Source organism: Hevea brasiliensis, chromosome 6 (genome assembly GCF_030052815.1).
Source record: "Hevea brasiliensis isolate MT/VB/25A 57/8 chromosome 6, ASM3005281v1, whole genome shotgun sequence".
NCBI classification, from domain to species: domain Eukaryota; kingdom Viridiplantae; phylum Streptophyta; class Magnoliopsida; order Malpighiales; family Euphorbiaceae; genus Hevea; species Hevea brasiliensis.
The window spans coordinates 105,379,305-105,404,298 of record NC_079498.1 but is presented as its reverse complement, the minus strand read 5'-3'; the positions used below and the strand labels follow the sequence as shown (position 1 = coordinate 105,404,298).

The window sequence follows — 24,994 nt, the reverse complement described above, 5'->3', positions numbered from 1 at the left end:
CTCCGAGTAGGGAGCGTATTATTTAATTATAATAAAAAAAATTAAACTAAACTAATGAACTTCAGTTATTTTAATAATAAATATTTTTATTCTATTAAAAAATGAGCCTCTAAGTGGGAGCGTATTATTTAATTATAATAAAAAAATAAACTAAATTAATAAATTTAAGTTATTTTGGTAATAATAAGTTTAATTTGGTTATTTTTTATTAATAATAATAAAAATTTTCATTTTTTATTATTAGTTTGGTTATTTTTAATATATTAATTATAATTTTATTAATAATATATTATTTATAATTATTATTTTTATGATTTTATAATAATATTTAATTTATAATTATTATTTTAATAACATTAAATTATATTTATTATTTTTTATAAATAAAAAAATTATACATATATTTTTATTACTATTTTATTAAATAATTTGTAATATAAAATATATATTTCATTTATTTGATGAATTAATTCGGTTATAACTGATAACAACTAAAATTTTTAATTTTAGTTAATTTTAATTTTCTTTTATTTTCAATTTAATTAATATTTTTTAAGTTGCTTAACAATATAATTAATAGAAAATTTTATTCAGTTAATCGAATGCTTACTCAAACCTCCAACTAAGTTTGAGTTTCAAAAACTAATGAATCAAGATGTCTTCTCCTTAGCCTTTCCCATTATCAAGCTCGGCGCCCTATACTACCAATAGAAAACCTTGGCATCAGCCTCCCGTAATAGTGCCTCCTTAAAATATTTGCCATTCAAACATTAGAGTCGATATGTCCGAGTGGTTAAGGAGACAAACTTGAAATCTGTTGGGTTTCGCCCGCGCAGCTTTGAACCCTGCTGTCGACGTTACGCTTTAATTTTTATTGGGTTTTCCTCTCCAAAATCTGTGTTTGGGGGCTAAGAAACAGTAGGAAAATCCATCCCCTCTCCTCTTCTTTATAGCTTTTTCCTACAACTATCCATCAACTGCTAGAAACCAGTCCACTCTGGGACAGAGCCATGCTTGCAGATATTATATGAAATAGTGGTGATTAGGATGACTTACATGAAATGGATAGTCAATAAGAGTCATATAAGTAGACAGTGGGTCTTATAATATTCAGTTTTTTCTGTGTTTAAAATAGTTTTTTTTTTTTAAATAATAACTGTCTATTATTTTTAAATGTCATTTTTTAATTAGTTTGCCATTAGATATATTAATCCTACATGAAATAGCAGAGGTAGTGTAAAATTGCTTGGGTCGAAGGGCATGGCCCTCTTGAGTTTTCAAAATCTTTTAAGAATATAGTAGTTTTTTTAAAAATTAATATTTTTTACCATTATAAATTTTATGGGGCGCTGGTTGCATAAAATTTTAATGAATATTTTAAACTTTTTTAAGAGTATAAATATAGTGGTAATAATAGTATTACCATGCATATTTTAGTGATAAGAATTTTAAAATAATAAATTATAATGTTGTTGAAATTTAATGCATATATATATATATATATATATATATATATATATATATATATATATTGATGCCTTTTATGGTTACATATAATTATGAAAAAAAATATAATTTAATATAAATTTATGATTAATCTCATGAGATTTTTTAAAATGATCTTTTATAAAATAATTAATTATAAAAAATATTAATTTAATTAATAAAAAATAAAATTTTCTCACATAAAAAACACATATGATATTTTTTAAAAAATTTTAATAAATAATATTTCATAAATCCTAAACCCTTTCCCATAATTTTTTAATAAAATTTGTCACATATAATTTATTTATTAGATTTTTAAAATGTATTTACTTTTTTTTTACATAAAGAAACTTCATTTTTTTTTGGTGATGTTAATAAATTTTTCATAATTAATTATTTGATGGATAAGATGAACCGTAAAATTTTGTTAAATTATCTTAGTATCTGTAATAGAAAAAAGTAATCATAGAATATATATATATATATATATATATATATATATATATATATATATATATATATATATATATAAAGAATTAATTTAATAAATTTTTATTTCTATTTGTTTAATTTTCTTGTCTAAAAAGTATATAATCGTTAAAATTTATTTTTTAAGTCAAAAAATTAATTATTTTAAAAGAGCTAAAATCATGCGAAAAGGTGATATGATTTTAAAAACCAACGTAATTAATTTGAGAGCCCCCAAACGCCCTAAGATAAATATGTCTTTGAACATAAATGTAATTAATTAAAATTGAAGAGTAAATATAATCATTCTAATAAGTATTTGGTTACATCGATCCTGAGTAGCTTAACCAAACCTCCTTGGTTCAGTGGTGTTAAAGATTAAATTCTCACGTCTAAAAGATAAGCTTAATACCATTGTATGATCATTAACCTTAATCCAGGTATTTTAAAGTTGTGCCTATTAGGTTTCTAATATAGCATTAGAGCAAACTCTGCACTCTCTATTATTATGCACATTCAAATTGCCATCATATCTTCTCCACGTATTTGCCTGTTTTATTAAAATCCTACATCTAAAAAATACAAAAGAGGTTAAGGGTTAATAACAATTTAGAACCTCTAATCTTAATATTTGGGTTTCAACGTTGAGCTTGAATTTTTAATAATTGCTCATGTTTTTTGTGTTTGACGGTTGTCAATTGGTTCGTTCTGCGTTAGTGCTATTCTTGACTAATTAATTTGCTTTTGGTGAAAGTTATATAGGGCTAATTATTTTCTATCTGCAACAGGGCTCAAGCATCAAGTAACTGTAACAAAAAAAAAAGTGATGTTTATAGTTTTGGGATTATTCCACTTGAGCTCATAACTGATCAGCCTGCAATAATAAGAAACACCCATGGGGGCTTCATTTGCATACATCAATGGATTAGACCTAAAATTGACAGGGGTGATATTCTAACCATTGTTGATCCCAGATTGCATGGAGAATTTGATGCCACTTCAGCTTGGAAAGCTGTGGAGACTGCCCTTTCCTGTGTATCAAACGCTTCAATACAGAGGCCAGACATGAGTAATGTACTAGCTGAATTACAGGAATGCTTGGCTATAGTAATGGCTGTTGCAGAATCCCAAACAATGAAAGCCAGGGTCCTAAGATCAAGCAATTCACTACCAATTAGCCCCTTGAATATTGATACTGATATGGCTCCTAGTCCAAGGTAAAAACTGAAGTATAGATTTCATATGTACTGGCTTGAAATTTTTAAACTTTTTCTTTTAGATAAAAACTGTTATATTAATGTATTAAGGTGCACCTAAAATTTGTTCCTGAAGTTTCTTGGAGAAGTATAATTATCATTACAAATATGGCAACAGGTCGGATATTTGTAAGTATCCAATCCGATGGAATCCTAATAAGAAGGGTTTGACTGGTATATAATTGAAGTTTGGATTTGAAGTATAATACTGTAACAATAGATTATTAATTAACAATATATCTGTAATGTCCCTTTTAGAACTAGATATTATTGTCCGTTTTGGACCACTAGATCTCATGACTTTCTCCCTTGAACCCCTGCTTTTAAGTAAAGTGCACTATTCAGGTTAGTGGTTTGCCACCTTATAAGGCCCTTCACATTTTCCTCCCTTTTCGATGTAGGACCTGATTCATTTCTGCCCCCCATTTGGACAAATTTACCAATGAGCCATATCCTCCCAGAGGATCACTATCAGTCGGGATCTTCCTTTCCACACGGGACGTTACAGGCCCCCAAGCTTCCGCCTGGTTCATCCCAGAATCACACCGTATGGTGCCTGGTTCATCCACGAATCACACTGTATGGTGTGATTCGGGGATGAACCAGGCAAAAGTTGGTGGGCCTGTAACATCATGTGCGGAAAGGAAGATTTCGGCTGAGAGTGATCCTCTTGGAGCAAATGGCTCGTTGGTGACCTTGTCCAAATGAGGGGTAGGAATAAATCGAGTTCCATATCGGAAAGGGAGGAAAAGGTGAAGGGCCTTATAACATGACAAACCACTAACTTGGATAGCGCGCTTTTGGACCTCAAAGAAGGGGTCCAAGGGACAAAACCATGAGATCCAATAGTCCAAAGCTGAGAATATTATCCAGTTCTAAGAGGGGCATTGCAATATCATACAATATATCTTTTAATTATTTTTAAATTATATAATTTTAATTATAAGGTGCATGTATAATTTAAAATTAAATATATTATATAATATAATACGATAGTACATAATATAATATACTTTTTAGCTATATATATATATTACAATCTTAATTTTATGTAAATATATAATTATATTGAAAGCATATGTAATACATCTAAAAAAGCAATAAAAAACATTTGTATATTATTAGTTCTTTGATTCGGTTCATATTTAAATCTTAATGGGGGATCAAAACTAAATCAAAGTAGTAAAATAAGTTTGGTACGGTAATTATAATTAGTTTGATATGATTTTTCAATTCGATTTGGAATCCCTACAACTCTACTAAGCAAACAAGACATTTAGGCAATTGCCATCATTAATCTAATACAAATATTATAGCAGTATTTAGGAAGAATTATTGAATGCACCTAATGTTTATTCTCTTTAATCACAAAACACATGAGATCCACCTTCTCAAATAACAAAGTAATTGATTTTTATTTTTACATGGAGTACTATATATTTTTTTTAGTGATTCCAAAATATTTTATAATTTTCCCAATACTTGGCGTGCTATTCAATGCTAATTAACCAAGGAAGGCCAGAACCTGCAATGCATGCATTTGGCCATTCAACTAAAATTTTTGAGAAATTTACTTCCTCTATTGGGTACGGTTCATTGTTTATGCAACAACCCTTTTGTCTTGCAATATTTCCTCATTAATGCAATTATTATATATATATTACTAAATCTGGGCACACTTTTACTGTATCTAAGAACAGTAAAAGTACCCTTTTGCCCATATAAAACTAAAGGAGGCAGCTGCGTTTGGATTTCTCCTTTTATTGCAATGACCACCAATTTGAACTGTGTTTCAGCAGTAAATGCGCATGATGAAATGAACATAAATATCGAATATATTTTCTTTAAGATAAAATAAAAAATATTTTCTTTTATATTTATTAAAATTTGAATTATTAATGTTAAAAACTATGTCATGCTTATTTTTAATTAAAAACATTTTTTTATATATATACTTCAATATTTAAAAAAAATTAATTTTATTTCATAGTATATTATATTAACATATTAGAAAGAGTGCAATTTTACTCCTCCTAAGAACATTAAAACTACCCTCTTGCCTCTCATCTCTTTCTCTTTTTCCTAATTTCTATTTTAAATTATATCTTTTAAACTTTTTAATTAATTTTTATTATTCCTAAAAATATTATATATACATAAAATTTTTTTCTATTTTTATTTTTTATTTCAATTTCAACTGCTTTTAAACTATTTTAATTATTATTTTTTTCATTGAAAGAATTTTGAATTAATTTTATTTGTAATGAAGTGAAATTCACTGTTCTAATAACAATATTGGAATTATTTTACCTTGATGAGTTTCTTATTTTTGTTGTCTTTATTTTTTAGTTTTTTTATTTTATTACTAAAAGATAGAGATTTTTTTTTTAAAATTTTTGTATGATATATTTTGGAATTTTTTGAAATTTTACATTTTTTCCTTGAATCTCATTTAAATTTTTATTTGGGTATTTTATTTTATTAATTAAAATTTAAATTTCCGTTTATTTATTTATTTTAATTTTAAACCATCAAAGTGTTCATCTATCAATTCTTTTAATTGTTAATTGTTAATTTTTTTGGCTTATTTAATTATTAAATTTACCATAATTATTATTATCTCTTTTTAAATAATTTAAAATGGTTTTATTTAATAATAAAATAAATTTTAATTTATACACAAACATTATATTAATGAAATATCATATTTTCATTTTATTATAAGAAAAGTATAATAAAAATAAATTGTTCATTTATTTTAGTAATATTTTTTGCACTTATATGTTGCTATAAACACTACTTTAAAATAATAAAATTTTGATTAATATTATTACTCTTTTGTTATAATATTATACTTAATATTATTATTATTATCTAAAAAATATTAAAATATATATATATATATTTATAAAACCTATTTAGTTATTAGTTTATTAAATATGTAAATTTGATTTATAACTTATAAATAATTAAATTTACTTTAGTTTTAAATTTTGATATAATTTATAATACATTTAATTTATTTTTAATAATTAAAAATAATTTAAAGAACATACATTTACATTATTTTTATACACTAAACTTTTTACCATAAGAATAATTATAAACTTTTTTTAGTTAAGTTAATTAATTTTATTCTTTTAACTACTACTACTACTATTATTATTATTATTATTATTATTATAACTAAACTCTACGAATTGAATATTTTTTATTATTACTGTCATTTAGTCTTAAATTAAACTATATGCACATAATTAATATGCAATATAATGAATGGTTAAATCATCGGGCGGCTAAACTTGTACGATATTAAAATTTTCCAATGCAAAATGGCAGAGCATAGAGGATCCTGAGTCCTCAGTAAACTGTAAGTCAACTCCTGCAAGTTTACGGGCAGCCCACCTGGCGAATGTCCATGAGATAGAGAAGATAAATCCAACCTAATTAGATCACTTTCATTTATTAATGATCATGGACCACTTTATTTGTGGATGAGACAATAGGCTTCCTGACTGACTGACTCACTCTGTATGACATAATTTTTTTTAACTATTTCATCCTTGAGATATATAGACAGAAATTCTACCAAGCAATAATAGTTTGTTATAAATTTTATTTTGTGTTATGGAGTATCATCAAATATAATTGTAATTCATATCATCAATATTAATTATTTATATTTGTAATTATATGTGATTTAAAAGTAGCAACTAATCTTTTATGGGTAGTAAGAATGATTAATTGGGAATTGTTAAGAATGATTAATTGGGAATTGTTGATTAAGTTACAGTGGAAAAATATTAAATGAGATGGTTTGGCTGTAGCTGACGCCAAGACTGAAACGGCTATAACATAATACTAATTAATTCTCATCATTCTCAAACTCTAATATAAGGACTCGTTCATTTTCTGTTAATTTTCATGGACAATATAAAGATAATATGTTGCTTTTTTGACATGCCTAATGTTGTTAGCCATTGGTATTATTTTTAATATTTGATTGAAAGACTGAGAGCAGGGATGGTAACAGGTCGAGTTTTTGCCGGTATTGAATCGAACTGAATCCTAATAAGGTGGGTTTGGGTAGTATATAATCGAATTTGAGACTAGTTCGAGTTTGAAATTTAATACCCATGATAGGTTTGGGTCGAATTCAGGTTTTATATGTTGGGTATCCATTACTCGAATCTGTTTATATAAATACTTAATTAAATATAAAATATGTATATTTTTTTAATAATATTTATAAATATTTATATATTTTATTTTATATAAAAAAATTGAAATATTTTATGAAATTATTAAAATTTTAAAATATAAATTATTAATAAAAATAATTTTTTATATAGATTATTAATTAAATATATAAAATTAAACGGGTTCGAGTATTTTTCAGATAATAATAATCAGGTTTGGGACGGGTTCGAGTTTTGAGAATATTAATCAAGTTTGGGTTCGTATAGGGTGATTTTCGCGGATACCCTACCCATTGTCATCCCTAACTAAGAGATGAAAATCATTGATAAATAATCAAAATTTTGAACTTAATCACCTATATTTAAAGATAAAGTAGAAATTAAAAGAATTAATTGATTGATTAAAGAGTTTAATAAGTTTTGGGTAAATCAAATACCGTACGAGACTAGAGTTTGATTTTTCTTAAAACACTTTTAGCTAGCTTGAGAAAGAAATTAAAGAATTTTAGAATCAACTACTTTCAAACTATGTATTTTCTTTGAAATTGGATGAACCAAACTAAATCTCGATTAGTTTAAAAGTTCATACATTCTACTGTTCCGGTGACCAATGGCTGTCCAGACTGTCAGGATGTCTGGAACTACACTTAAATGATAGTGAGGAGGCATAAAATAATGGAATATATGATAAGAGAATACAATAAAAATTTAAAAAAAATAAGAGAAATGAAATGTAACTAGGTTAAACGAGCTGGAATCTTAGCGATGGGTGACCGCACCGGGAAGTCACTGCGTAGATAGTTGACGATCCCAGGATCGCAGGAAACCCCGAGAAATAATTATAGGGACTTAATTAAAGGTCTAGTGAGGTATGATTGACATTGCAAATGTCAAAGAAAATTTAGTTAATCGGTACAGATGAAAATGAAAATTAAAGAAATCATCGGATCAGGGATTTAATCGGTATTATTGAAAAGTGTGATTATAACCCGAAAATGGGCATTTTGATCATTTGACACCTAGAGTTGACTTTTGACCTAAATATCCATTAAAAATGAGTGGTAATAAATTTTGAAACCCCATAAAAATATAAAATTATACATGTAATGTAATTAAGGAAAAATGAGGAGGGTATAATTAGAATTATGAAAATTTAAATATTATAATGTTTAAATTAAAGATAGTGGGGGTTAAAAAGGACACTTGAAGACAGATTTTACCACTTCACACCTTCATCTTCCTCACTTTACTGACCATAGCCGACTTGAAGCTTCTCCTCTCTTCCTCCATAGCGTTTCATGCAAGCTCTCCACCTCTCCCATTTTCAACCTAAATTCACAAATTTTCTTCATTAAAGTTTGTCTCCACACCTTGGGCAAATCATAGGTAGCAAGAACAATAGGATTTGGTGAAGTTTTCAAAAGGTTTGGAAATTCTTGGTTGAAGGTTAGTGCCAATTTCCTCTTCCTCTCTTAATTAAACTTTGAATTAAGGTTATAATGAGTTGATATGTTAAGAAATTTGAAGAAATTGATGAGTATTTGGGAAACATTGATTTCAGCAGCCTTGGTAAGTAAGGGAGATTGATGAATTCTTACGTGTAAGTGATGGGTTGTGATGTGGATTAAGGTAATTACATGTATTAGCAAATTTATTTCATGTGTATGTTGAAGTTGATAAGTTGAATTACGGTTTTGAAATTGTTTGATGAGACTTGTGTAATTGCCTCATTTTGGCAGCCTTGAAAGTATGAGAGATTGATAATTTTATGTATGTAAAAGGTGAATTGTGAGGTTGATGAATGAATTATAGGTTGAGGGTTGAAGTTACATGTGATAGAAATTTGATTGAATGTGAATTATTGACTTTGACCATTTAAATTAGGATTCTGAATTAGTCAATTGAGACTTGATTGATGTTGCTAGAATTTAATTGTGTTGAAATGAATTGGTGATATTAGAAGTGCCATGAATGCCACAATTGTAGTTTGGGAGATGGAGAAATAAATATTGGGAGCATAATTTCCTTGCAGGTTGAGTAATTGTTGAAATCAGTGTATGTCTTGAGCCATAACCAAAATTGTGTGGCTCCAATTAGTATTAGGCAAATTGGAGATGAAACTAGATCCAAAATCATTCAACTTTCATGTAGAAACTATGTCCAAATTTTGCCTAAAAAGTGACTAAAAGTTTGCCCTAATCTGGATTACCAAAATGTGAATCCAAAATTTTGACCAAATGAACAGTGTTCATTAAATTGGCCATAACTTACTGTAGACAGGTCCAAATGACCTGAAATTTATACCATTGGAAAGCTTAGACATAGAGCTACAACTTTTGTGAATATCACAAAGCGCAGAAATGTCATTAACCAAGTCAAATTGCTTGTCCAAATTTGGTTACCAAAACTATCCAGTACCCAAACTGCCCAGATTTTGCTATACATATGCAACCTGTCCAGCTTTGATAAAAAGACCATATCTTGGTCTATAGAACTCCAAATAACATGAAATCAGTGCTAAAATTTCAATAAGATATAGACCTACAAAATTAGTATTTGGACCAAAACCCAGAAACTAAGAGAAATAGGTTAATTAGCTTGATCAAGTTGATGCACAAAATCTGGAAATTTTATAAGTGACTATTGACTCCAGCTTAGTCTTTTAATAATATATCTCACTAGAAAACTTCAATTGAGATGTGTCATATAGTTCTAGAAAGCTAAGAAATAGAACTCAAGAGACATTAGTTCTCATAATCAGAGAAAGGGAAAAAAAAAATACTTTAAGTACAATGGTACTTCAGAACAACTGATGTGAATTGTGATTTAGGAATTTATGTTCCCACTAGGAACAAAATCAATTGTTATAAATTGTAATTGAACTTATAATTAAATAATAATATTTTACTACATATTAATGTTTAATGGTACTTATGTGCTCATGTTTTGCCTAGACACGTGTGTCAGATTGGATAGATTGACATGCCAATAGGGTATTATTTGAGCAGTACTGCGTAAGGCTTTATGCCTGTATTTAAGGCTTTATGCATGTGTTTATGGCTTTATGCCCACATTTATGGCTTGTATGCCCGATTATCTGTTTATCTATTATCATGGCTTTTTAGCCATACTGATTGCATACGTGGTTGACGTTCTGAGCTTACACGTCCCATGGTATGATGGCCCAAGATACTGCAGTGTCCAATGCCCAGGACCTGCTTATCCAGTTTAGTCAGCCTGTCATAGGTTATTTGGGCAGTGAAATTTATTAAAATAAGTTAAGAATATTAGCAATTAAAAATATTAGAAATTTCAAACAAAATTAAATTAATTATAAATCTTAATTATCCGAATTATGTTTTATTTCTACCTTTATTTGTATATTACTTCTTTGTTATATTATTGCACTACTAAGTAGCAATGCTTAGCACGATAGATTTGTTTCCTCGCACAGGTACTGAAGATAAAACCCAATGAACATTTGACTGGGATTTTTGGAGTCCAGATCTGCAGAAGTGTCAGAAGTATTCAAGATTGTCACCTCTTCAACAATACATATAGATAGGGCTCACATTAATAATATTATGTATTTTATACATTATAATTATGTCTTATATTATAATGTAAATTAAAAAATTATAATTAATTTGTATATCATGTACATGATGAACTTATGTAATTAGTTTGCAAATTATGTAAATTAATGAAATTTAAGAATTCTGATAAATAAGTTGAGCAACATGAAAATGTATGAAATCAAATGTGAAATGACATTTGAAATTATTTGATCATGATGAACATGAATGAAATTGAGCTAAAAATATTATGAATATATGAAATTGAGTTTTGAAACTTTGAGAATTGTGTTGAGACTATTGAGATTGAGTTATAAAAATATATGAGAATTGTTCTTTTACAGGTGAAAAGAACTGTATTTTTTCAATATTTAGCCAGCACTCTGCTGGATTTTTGGTAAAATTTTTATAATTTCAAATTAAATCAGATTTTAATAAACAGCAAAAATGGCCTAAACCTTACTTGAAGATTTTTGAATAAATAAATCAAAAACTAAAGTGAAATAGGATAAGATAAGGTGCTCCGGTACACTGTGTGGCATGTCTTGCTCGGCTACACTGTAGACGGGTGAAGGATGTTACAAGTTTGATTAGTTTAAGTTTTATTTACTTTGCCTATTACCTATTTTCTTTATTTTCTATTTAAATTATTACATTTAGTTAATTTAATTCTCTTATAAATTACTAGTAATCTAAATAATCAAAGTAATCAAAGTTTAATACTTAAACACAGTGTCTTGTAACAATGATACTCTACTCATCATTTTATTATTTAAAACGATTCATGAACTTGCGGAAAATGCACATCAATACTCCAACATATAAGTTCATAGCAAATTTAAAATTTCAGCTATTTAATCCTCATATTTAAATTTAAAATTTTATAATAAATTTACATATAATTTATTTTGATAATTTTATAAATAAAAATTAAATTTATAGTTTATAAATGTTAAATTTAATAATTTTTTTAGTAATTCATAAGTTCCTCTATATATTCGTAATTTCGTATAAATTATATTATAGATAAATTGAATAGATATTCTTTAATTTTTAGATTTTTTTTCACATTGATTTCCTTTAATTCTTTTTTCTAATTTTTTAAGCTGATTTAAATTCCACAAATCTTGAACTTGAAATTTAATCCAACTATCATTGAAAAGATTAAACAAATTTGAATGACATGCATGGCATGCATGATAATACTTTTTTTATGAAATAATACTACAGTTAATACTATTATGAATAGTGTGCAATAGATGGGACATACTAATTAGGATATTAATATAAGTAGCATCCCATAAGTAAATAAATAATAATAAAATATAATAGAATTATATATAATAATAAAATATAATGTATATATAATCATAATACAATAATAATATAATAATATTATGTAATATAGTAATAAAATAATATATAAATTTGGGTAACCTATAGTTTAGCCTTTGAAATTTTGTTAAACTTACAATTTAATCCCTATAATTTTAAAACCAAGTAATTTAGTTCTTAACATTTTAAAAAACTGATAAGTTAGTTCTTACAATTAAAATTTCAATTAACTTATCATTAATTCAAGCAAGAATAATTAAAAGTCCTTAAGACTTTATTTTATTAACAATTAAGCCCCTAATTTTATTCCTAACTTGCATTGTCCTGAAAAGTCAAGCAGAATATTTAAATTATTTATATAGTGAAATAACAAAATCAATACAAATTATCTAATATAATTTAAACATTCTGCTTGACTTTTCAAGACAATGAAAATTAGGAATATAATTACGAATTTAAACCATCATCCTTCACTTTCAAACATTGTAATGATATTTTGATTCATACTTTATCATATATATTATTAATTTAAATAGTTAATTAAGTATTCAACTAATTTAAATAAGAGTAATTTACATAAATTTTTAATTTATAATAAAATTGCAAATGAAAAAAAATTAGATTTAAATAGATTAGACCTACAATGAACCCAATACAACTTGCCTCTGCTTAATATTGTATACTAGGGGACCAGCAAAAATAATGATCTTCTATTTTTTGTCCCCTTAAATTACTAAATTTGTAAAGTAGTCGTAACCAAGACTTCAATTATCGAAAACCATGTAACGTCGCAGTGATATGAACTTTTAAAGTTCTCTCCTCATAATAACACAAATTACTCCGTGTAAAGGCCATGAATTTATAGAAATTGACTCAATAAGAAATTTTTATTTAGATATAATTTATAATAAATTTAAAATATAAAATATATAAATTATATATCTTGTATTTAAGATTAGTCATGCAATTCACTCTCATTGTTTGTCTTCCTCATGTTACAATCATAACAGTTGTTTTCAGTTTCTTAAATGGCTATAATTCAATCTCCAAGATCCAATGGCCGTATGGAACACAAGTATCCATTCAATATTATTCCATATTAAGGTTTCATTTATTTTACAAAAAATATTTTTTAAAAAATATTTTCAAGATAGTCAAAAAAATAAATTAATAAAAAAATATTTTATCAATAAAAAAATTAAATTAATTTTTAAGAAAAATTTTTTTTTTAAACTTTTATTATATTGTTAAAATATAAATATATATATATATATAATATTAATTTAATATTATAATTAAATAACAAAAAATATTATCTATAAAAATATTTTTTTAAAAAAAAATTTATATATAAATTATTTTTTATAAAATAAATGAAGTCCAAATTAAATTACACTTTTACTATTTTTAACAATAGTAAAAGTAAACTTTTGCCCTTAAAAACTAAAGAATTAAAAGAAGCATCTGGATTTTCTTGCGACGAAGCATAACTTCTGCTTCTGCAGTACACGCACTGACGCACATGACCAAATAAAAATTCTATCTAATATATTTTATATTTTTTTCAAGATAAATAAATAAAAAAATACCTTCTTTTATATTCATCAAAAATTGAATTGTTGGTGCTCACCAAAAGGAAAATTAAATTGTTGTTGTTAAAAATTATGTCAAATTTATTTTCAATTAAAAGCTTCTCTTCCATATATACTTCAATATTTTAAAAAAATAATAATTTTATTTCATATTATACTATATTAATATATTAAAAAAGAGTGCACTTTTACTAAACGTAAGAATAGTAAAAATAACTTTTTATCCATTATATATTTATACTATAAAAAAAAAAAATTTACTGTACAATTTACCTCTAATCTCTCTTTTTCTTTAAAATTTTTTAATTTCTATTTTACACTTTATTTTTTAAAATTTTTCTTATTTTATTACAAAAAACAAATACTTTCTTTTTAATTTTCATATGATATATCTTGTAATCTTTGTACATGCTACACCATTTTTTTCTTTTAATCCCTTTTAAATTTTTATTTAAATATTTTATTTTATTATGTAATATTTTGAATTTTTATTATTTATTTTGATTTTTAATTACTTAAGTGTTTATATATGAATTCGAAATATTTTTTTATTTTATTTTCTATTATATTTTCATTTTTATTATGTTGAATTATTTAACTATTTGATTATTAAATTTATGTTAATCATTATTATCTTTCCTAAACTAATTTTAAGGTGACTTTGTTTTATGATCAAATGAATTTTAATTTATATACCAATATTATATCAATGAAATATTAGTTAGTTATTAAAATTTTTTTAATATGAAAAAAAAAATTTTTAATGACAAATTAAAGGAAAAAGTTAAAACTTCTTATATAAATAAAATTAATCTTAATGAATTAGAAATAAATAATATAATATTTAGAGACTAATAAGTTTCACCTCAAAAAAATTAATTATTAGAGATAAATAATTATATATTTAGAGAGTAATAAGTTTTTGTCTCAAAATTTAATTATTAAAAACAAATAATATAATATTTAGAGATTAGTAAATTTTTGTCATAAAAAATGAATCATTAGAAATAAATAATATAATATTTAAAAAATAATAAAATTTGATCTCAAATAATAATTATTAGTAATAAATATTTTATTTGTCTCAAAGCATTTATCTCTAAAAGGCAATATTGTAGTAGTGCATTTTTTTAGCCAATTATCATATTATTTTGGAATTTTTATTAATTTTAAAAAATTATTTTTAAATAAATAAAAATAAAACATATAATTATATAAAAATTCATTTTAATTTTAATTTTTTGCATTTATTTCGAATAAGCCTAAAGAAATTTTGTAAACAGTTGTTTTGATTGTGACTCAATGAACACAAACAATGATGGTGACCTGCATGACTTACTGCGTCGCAAGGAATGGGCCACGGCTTTGGAGTCTTTACTATAGTTAATGTGGTGGGTTTAAGTCATACTGACAAGTCACAACAGAGTAATTGGTCTTTTATCACGAGGAGGGGACTTTGAAAGTTTCTTATGGCCGCGATGTTGCATGGTTTTCAACCGTCTTCGTTACGGCTACGTTACAAAATTAGTAATCTAAAGGAACAAAAATCGGAAGCCATTATTTTTGCTGGTCCCCTATTATATAATATTAAATATAATAAAAGATAAAATAAATTATTATCCCTATTTCTATAAAATTAGGAAATGGGATTACATTTTTTTAAATAAAAAATGAAATTAAAATTTTAATTTAAAAAGGATATGTAATATTTAATAAATTAATAAAAAATGATAATGGTCCATAATGTTAAAATTTTAATTAATTAGCAGATATATACATATTATCATCCTTTATTAATTATTAAATTAAAATTGAATTATATGTAAAATTTAGCAGACTTTTTTTTATAAAAAATATTAATTAGTAAAAAAAAAAAGAAAAAGCAAGGAGCATCACGATGTATTTGTGTTTTTAAATTTATTGTGGATGGAATTTGAATAAATTTTTTTTATATTTTAATAAAAATTAATCAGAATTAATCTAAAAGTCGTAATTAAAGTGCAATCTCAAATGAATATTTTGTAAGTTGCGTGGTTAAAGTGGAAATTTCAAATCTCCACGTACCTCATTAGGGGTTGTGAACTACGTAGAGTACTATTATAAATATTATAAATTAGTTTTTAACACTAAAATTTAGAGTGTTAAAAAATTTAAAGATTTTAAGTGAAATAAAGTAAATAATTAAAATTATAAATAATAAAAAAGAAAAATATAAATATTAATTTTTTTTTTCTTTTGACAAGTTCTAAGTCTCTTAACCATAGACTAAAGACTGATAATTATAATGATAATGAAATTATTATTATTATTATTAAATGTGGGAACAACTATGTCGACATGAACTTTGGTGAATTTTTTTAAAGGTTAATAATTATTTATGTCATGACCTAATCAATGAGCCGGACCGACACTAGGACCTAGGCCAGCTTAAAACTCTCGAGGTCTGTAGTAAGCCTAATTATTCCTTAACCCAATTCTAAGGCCCATTTTAAGCTCAATTTCAAGAATTCAACTGGACAAAATCTGACAATAACATATACTATACAACGGGGAGTTTTTGACTCGCCCGACCTGTAAGCACAATATATTATAATTTGGGGAGCTCAGCTCACCCTCCACAAACTCATAATGACATAAGATCAAATGGGAGCTCAGCTCTCTCATCCAGTCCAATAACACACCCACATACATGCATTTAAAATGCTTACAAATTCAATATAATGTTATATTACAGTCCCAAGTTGATTAAAATACTCCTAACACGTGTGGAGTTCTAGAATTTAGCTAAATTATACAAAATACATTAAATATTACTAATTGACCTGCGAAGAAGAGGAGCAGGTTAGTTACAACAAGGAATCCTTCTGTAGCCTGGAAAAATAAGGTGAACAAGAGTGAGTGTTCGACTCGGAGAGTAAAATACCAATTTTAACCATAATTTCTATAGCTATCTAAAGCTAATGAATCTTGAAGAGTGGAATACAACACCATCAAAATTTTTATACAAATCACATCATAACAGCAAAAAGGCAATTTGAAGCACTCACACACCCAATAATGTTCAAACAGTACATATATGGGAGCTGATCCCCCTTATAGCTCTCTTAATCCAACCTCTGCCAATGAGTGTCTTTCAAGCCGGACTTTCGCTTGATAAATCAAATTCGGGGGCTAGCGAGATTATCTCGAGCCGTGCCTACTCCGACTTATCCATAAAAGACCGAGTCCCAGCGAGTGTCTCTCAAGCCGCATCTACCTGTCCTATCCATATCAAATACCACACACCACACGCACACCAACGCAAGCACACTGCTCCAAATTATCATAAACAATATCCATGGCACTTCATCAATTGAGAATGCAATATAAAATGTGCCTAGTGTTTAATTACATAGATACATATTTATAAGTGATACACGGGCATTTCTGAATATATAATAATATTGAAATTATAATTAAAATTAATATTTTACTCACAGACTTGAACCAAGGTCACTGTGGCGGCTGGGCGGAGGAGGAAGGCTGTCTCGGCTCACCTGACAATTTTATTATAATTATTTAATATATTCAACTCAATACAAGTTTAGAAAGGACCAAAGACAACCTAAGTCGTGCCAAAAATTTATCAGAGTCTCTCCTATACCTAGGACCTACCCAACCTGCAAAAGGGCTCAAAATGCACTTCTATATCCGCAAATTACACATCCACAACTCAATCACATCACATGGCCCCACTTGGGCCCATCCAAATAGTCAACAACCATAATTTGAAAAATTATAATTTAGTCCCTATAATTAACCATTTTGCAAAAACTGCTCAAATGAGCTCTAAAAATTCTAAAATTTTGCCATGCAGTTTTGAGCAATATTATTAAGCTAATGCAAAAGGAATTATAATTTTTTAACCTACCATGAATATTTTATAGATTTTTAATCGTAATCAAGCACTATATAATTAAGAAAAAGTAAGGTACGGGTTTACCTATGTCAATCTCGACCTTGGAGACGCGTCCGGAACGTCTGAAAACAGTGGGGTAGCCTATAATTTTGATCCCATTCTGAAACCTTTTCGGTAGCCTGCCTGCCTGGTCTGAAATTGCAGACTCGAGCAACTATTGAATTTCCGTCAATTGAAGGTACCTACGCGAAGCCCATAATACTAGGGGTTAGACTAAAATATTTATATTTACATATAAAATAATTATTTAAAAATTAGGGGTATTACATTCTCCCCCCCTTACAGAAAATTCGTCTTCGAATTTTACACAAGGCAGAATAAGGAATTATAATATTACACAGTGGACAAGTACGGGTACTTATTGCGCATGTCCTGCTCTGACTCCCAGGTACACTCTTCTACCGATTGGCTCCTCCATAAAACCTTAATTATAGGGATCTGTTTTGACCATAACTGCCTCATCTGAAAGTCCACTATGGCTATTAGCTATTCCTCAAAGGTTAAGTTTTCCTTCAACTCCACTGTATCGGGTTGTAACACATGAGAAGGATTAGGTATGTACTTCTTAAGCATGAAAATGTGAAACACTGGGTAGACATAAGAAAAGCTTGGTGGTAACTCTAACCGATAGGCCTCTGCTCCAACTCTATCAGTACTCTCAAAAGGCCCTATGTATCGGGATGCGAGCTTGCCCTTCTTCCCAAATCTCATAACTCCCTTCATCGGAGAGACCTTCAAGAGTACATAATCACCCACTGTAAACTCTAAATCCTTTTGCCTAGGATCTACATAGCTTTTTGTCTGCTGTAGTGTCCTAGCTATTATCGTCATTTCATAGCAAAACTTGTACCTCAAATCACTCTTCAATCTTTTTCTGACATATTTAGTACTCACTATGCCTCCACTGCGCTTGACTTGATATCTCATAACTTCAATCAGCTTTAGTGCTTACCTCTCCTTCTGTCACGACCCAAAATTATGTGTCACGACCGGCACATAATTTAAGTATTCTTAAATCATGCAAGCCTTATCAGAGTATCTTGAAAAAAAATATATTGTCACTTGTTAACCCCAAAAAAAAAAAGATAAAATCTAAATAAATAAAACACTGAATAAACAACATAAATATCCTATAAGTAAACTGCGGAGTCTCTATAGATTTTAAATAAAAACTTAAACTGTTCAATAAACTAAACTAATTATTTGTCATAGGAAACATGAATTCGGGCATACCATGAGAACAAATCAAAGATTGTCCCTCTCCAGAAAATATACTAAATATTTGGATCAGCTGCAGAATTCTACTGATCTGAAACAGATAACAGACAGAGAAAACGCAGTTTGAGCTAATGCTCAGTGAATGATAATTATAGCAAAAAACGGAATAGGAATAGGTAGACGCTTGATTAATTTTGCAATAAATTTTCTATTCAATAAAATCATGCTCATGCTATCAAATCATTAATAAAAATAATTTTATAAAAAATATATATATAAGAAATTCATTCAATTAAAATTTTATGGTACAGTACACCAGAGTGATGATACCCCACATGACCAAAGGCCAGATGGTAAGCGCGCTACCAGATATTAGATACCTTCCTCCTCCTTCACAAATATCAATGCATATGATACTAATGCAAACCATAAATTGCAATGATGCACGACTCAACAATGCAACCTAATACCGTAATAGTCCACACGGCGGGGCCAGATAGCAGATACAGATACTGAGTACAGGTACCAATTCAAAACAGAAAATCAATTTCCAAAAATCAATAAAAAACAACACAAAGATTTCAGATAATGAACAATAACTGACAATGTAATTCCAACAGTTTATTTCAGCAATTTCAAAGAGTCAACAAGATCAAATCAATCTCAAATCAATTCCACGTAACACATCTGTAAATTCCACAATTAGATATCAATCAATATAAAGGACATTAAAGGCCTGTTCCCAGAATTCTAATGGCTCTAATGCAAAGATAATTGATAAAATTAATTATTTAATCAAAATCGGAATAAAATTCAATAATAAAATAAAACTCTAGAAAATCACATGTAAAATAATTGTTAAAATATTAATTTAAAATTTTATTTAATAATAATTTTAATGCTAATAAATTTTAAAAGGGACTAAAACGGTGTCATGTACTATATTTACCACTCACCTGGAACCTCCAAGACAATAGCTAGATTCAATAAAAGAGAGACAATTTTAGCTAACAGATTGAATAGTCGAATCTCCTACATATCCAAAATATAGCAATTATTTGATCAACTAAACTAATATGACAGATCCATTAAATATATATATAAATTTTATTTTAAAATCAAAGTTGATAATAATAATAATATTAATAATAATGAAATTAATAAAAATAGGTCCATTTAAGAAATATATAAAAATAAATTAAGGAAAAAGAAAGATAAAAAAATTAATATAATAATAATAACTTTATATATATATATATATATATATATATATATATATATAATATCTAATTTTAATATTATTGTCCCACAGTAATCATGATCAACCCAATTCAATACCAATGATAAAAAAAAAATGAATTTCTAGAGTAGTTGTAACAAATCAAGGAAAAAAAATAAAATCAGATTCACCTATTATTGAACAAATAATGATAATTTTTACCTTGAAAACAGAATCGAAGGTGATGAATAGAGAAGTAAAAATTTAGGGATTCTCTGCGCACATCAAATTATAAATAATAAATTTATATATATATATATATATATATATATATAACAATAAATAAAATTTGATAAAAATACCTGTTGAGAGTATTTGGTATAAAAGGAGGTGATAAACAGGTTTTGAGAGCAAAGTTTAGCAGAAAGAGATTATTAGAGTATATATATTTCAAGAGTTTCATTATGTATAGAATGGTATAAGAGTTATTATTGAATTGGGTTGTTCAGATTACAGAGATATATTTAATTTCAAAATAATATATCTATAAAAATAAATAAGCAGGCCATCAAATAAAATATTCTTTTTTTTAGATAAATATATTAAATTATTATTAGCTAATTAAAATAAATAAATAAATGAATAGATAAAATATTGGGTTTTCACATACTTCCCCCCTTAAAAGAAATTCGGCCCCCAAATTTAAACAGACAAAATTATAACTTGAAGAATCAAATAAGTGAGGATATTTGGCTCGCATTTCAGATTCTGCCTCCCATGTGGCCTCACTACTTGAGTAATTATGCCACAAGACTTTGACCAAAGCCACTTTCGTAGACCGGAGTTTCCTAATTTGTCGATCTAAAATCTTTACTGGTTGCTCCTCATATGACATATCATCCTTAAATTCTATGGTCTGAGGTTGCAAAATATGAGATGAATCTGGTACATACTTCTTAAGCATAGAAATATGGAAAACTGGATGTACATGCGCAAAACCAGGTGGAAGGGCTAAACGGTAAGCAACTGCTCCAATTCTCTCCAAAATTTCAAATGGATCAACAAAACGAGGGCTAAGTTTCCCTTTCTTCCCAAACCTTATGATTCCTTTCATAGGAGAAACTCTCAAAAATACATGATCACCAATCATAAACTCTACATCTATACACTTGGGGTCAGCATAACTTCTCTATCGACTCTGAGTAGTCAAAAGTTTATTACGAATCAACCGAACCTTCTCTAAAGTTAACTGTATCAACTCTGGTCTGGTAAGCCTTCTTTCGCCAACTTCATCCCAACAAATTGGTGACCTACATCTTCGACCATATAATACCTCGTACAGAGCCATCTCTATACTTGCCTGATAATTGTTATTATAAGCAAACTCCACTAAAGGCAAATGATGATTCCAACAGCCACCAAAATCCATAACACATGCACGAAGCATGTCCTTCAATGTCTGTATGGTCCTTTCTGATTGTCCATCTGTTTGAGGATAAAAAGCTGTACTAAAGTCTACTCGTGTTCCCAAGGCTTCTTGAAATTTCTTCCAAAATTGAGAAGTAAACTGAGTACCACGACCAAAGACAATGGAAACTGGAACACCATGAAGACTAACAATCTTATTTATATACAACTGAGCAAGTTTAGCAAAGTCATATGTAGTCTTCACATGAAGGAAATGAGCATATTTTGTCAATTTGTCCACTATCACCCAGATTGCATTATAACCACCTCGTATACTAGGTAAACCCACAACGAAGTCCATAGCAATGTGCTCCCATTTCCACTCAGGAATAGGCAATGACTGAAGTAACCGAGATGGTCTCTAATATTCTGCCTTAACCTGTTGACAAGTTAAACATTTAGCAACAAAGTCTACAACATCCCTCTTCATGCCACCCCACCAATAATGCTCCCTTAAATCATGGTACATCTTAGTTAAACCTAGGTGTACTGTGTAAGCAGAGTAGTGTGCCTCCTCCATGATTTCTCTTCTCAACTCATCAACACTAGGGACACTAAGTCTAGCGCCATAACGAAGAACTCCATCATCATCTAACACGAACCCTTGAGCTTGGCCTTGATGGATACTATCTATAATCTTACACAACTGAGAATCCCTCTTCTGAGCAGCCTTAATTCGATCAATCAATATAGGCCTAACTCGAAAATGTGCTAAGAATAATCCAGCTATGATTTCAAACTCTACTCCCTGATCTAGCAACTAATGTAATTCACCAATCAGAGGCCTTCTCTTGGTAGATATATGGGCTAAACTAGCAGAAGATTTCCTGTTTAGAACATCAGCCACTACATTAGCTTTTCCTGTGTGATACTGTATGGTGCAATCATAATCCTTTAGCAATTCTACCCATCTCTTTTGCCTAAGATTAAGATCACATTGGTCAAAGATGTATTTGAGACTTTTGTGGTCAGTGAAGATTTCACAAGTCTCACCATACAGATAGTGCCTCCAGACTTTCAAAGCAAAAATTACTGCAGCCATTTCCAAATCATGAGTTGGATAATTTTGCTCGTTCCTTTTCAACTGACGAAAAGCGTATGCAATAACCCATCCATGCTGCATCAAAACACATCCTAAACCAATCCTAGAAGCATCACAATACATTGCATAAACCCCTGATTCAGACAAAAGGGCTAACACTAGTGCTGTATTTAAACGAGTCTTAAGCTCCTGAAAGCTTTTTTCAAAAGCCTCAGACCACTAAAATTTCACATTATTCTGTGTCAACTTAGTTAAAAGTGTTGCAATATGAGAGAAGTCTTGAACAAACCATCTATAATACCCTACTAAACCTAATAAACTATGAATCTCTGACACAGTTGTGGGTCTAGGCCAATAAAGCACTGCCTCAACTTTTTTCTTATCAACACACACCCCATCCTTAGATACTGTATAGCCTAGGAAAGCCACACTATCTAACCATAACTCACATTTTGAGAACTTGGCATATAGCTTGTATTCCTGTAAGGTTTGAAGGACAATTCTCAAATGCTGCTCATGCTCCTCTTTACTCTTTGAGTACACTAGAATGTCATCGATGAATACTATAACAAATTAATCTAAGAAAGGCTTGAAAACTCTATTCATGAGATCCATAAAAGCGGCTGGAGCATTGATAAGACCAAAAGGCATTACAAGAAATTCATAGTGTCCATACCTAGTCCTAAAGGCAGTCTTAAGTATGTTTTCTTTCTTGACCCTCAATTGATAATACCCAGATAGAAGATAAATCTTGGAAAAACACTTTGCACCTTGAAGTTGGTCAAACAGGTCATCTATGCATGGAAAAGGATACTTATTATGCACAGTCACCTTATTCAATTGCTTATAATCAATGCACATTCTCAAAGACCCATCCTTCTTCCGCACAAATAACACAGGAGCACCCCATGGATAAACACTAGGGCGAATAAACCCCTTATCTAGTAGGTCCTGTAGCTGCTCCTTTAACTCCTTAAGTTCTGCGGGTGCCATACAATAAAGTGGTATAGATATGGGCTCAGTTCCAGGAACTAAGTCTATACCAAACTCTACCTCTCGCTCCAGGGGTAAACCTGATAAATCTTCTGGAAACATATCAGGAAACTCCTTAACCACTGCAACATTCTCCAAACCTGTACCTTCTACCTAAATGTCTCTAACATAAGCTAAATACCCCTTACACCTCTTTCGCAATAATCGACTAGCACTCACTACTGAGATAAGATTACTAGAGATTATACTGCGATCTCCCTGAAATTGAAATTCTGCCTCCCCAGGAATTTTAAATAGTACAACTTTATTATGACAATCCAATGAAACATGATAAGTGGCTAACTAATCCATGCCTAAAATCGCATCAAACTCAAACATGTCCAAAGAAATAAGATCTGCAGCTAATTCCCTATCTCCAATGTGAACTATACATCCCCTATACACCATATCAGTGTCTATTATATTCCCCATAGGTGTTGATATAGATAAAGGATACTCTAACAAAGTAGGTGGTGTACTAAATCTCATGGAAAAGTACGGAGAAACAAAGGAATTAGTGGAATCGGGATCAAACAGTACTCTAGCATCAAATGAACAAATAGAAAGTGTACCTGTCACTACTGCATTAGATGCCTGAGCATCCTGCAAGGTCAAAATTGACTATCGTGCCGATCTCGGATCAGCATATACTGGTATGACTTGCAGATCGATCTCTGAAAAGAGGACCGCTAATTTCAATCTTGATATCGGTGACCGCTTCTTAAAGTTCATTTGGCTCCCAACCATATTGGGGGTCCCGATCGTAGCTCGATTCAGGTCGATGACATCAATGAAGACACTGAGCTTCCCATAGTCTTTGCCATAGTAGACGAGAGCTACCCTCCCGATCTCCACGTATCTCTTGAATGGCATCTTGAAATCAGGAGTGGTCCGAACCATAGGAGCAAGATAGGTAGAACGTAGTGAAGGGAAATTTATAATTGTTGATCTTGAAAGATCGCCCAAATGATGTAATCTGACCTTTTTTATTTTCTTCAGTGAGGAAGGGAGATCGGTGAAGAGCCCGCAGTTCGGCTTAGCTTCGAAAAACCAATATTTGTCATCTTTTCGTCGAGCGAGCCTATGCAATTCAGCAAAAACCTGCACCGTGGGCTCAAGCTTTTTAGCTCGGCATAGACCTCTGA

At 28.8% G+C, this 24,994-nt stretch overlaps 1 non-coding gene across 1 annotated transcript; it reads left to right on the top strand.

The window, feature by feature from the left end:
• Positions 1-775: 775 nt before the first annotated feature.
• TRNAS-UGA (transfer RNA serine (anticodon UGA)) lies at positions 776-857 on the top strand. Its single transcript has one exon. It is a non-coding gene; the product is annotated as a tRNA-Ser (tRNA).
• Positions 858-24,994: the final 24,137 nt, after the last annotated feature.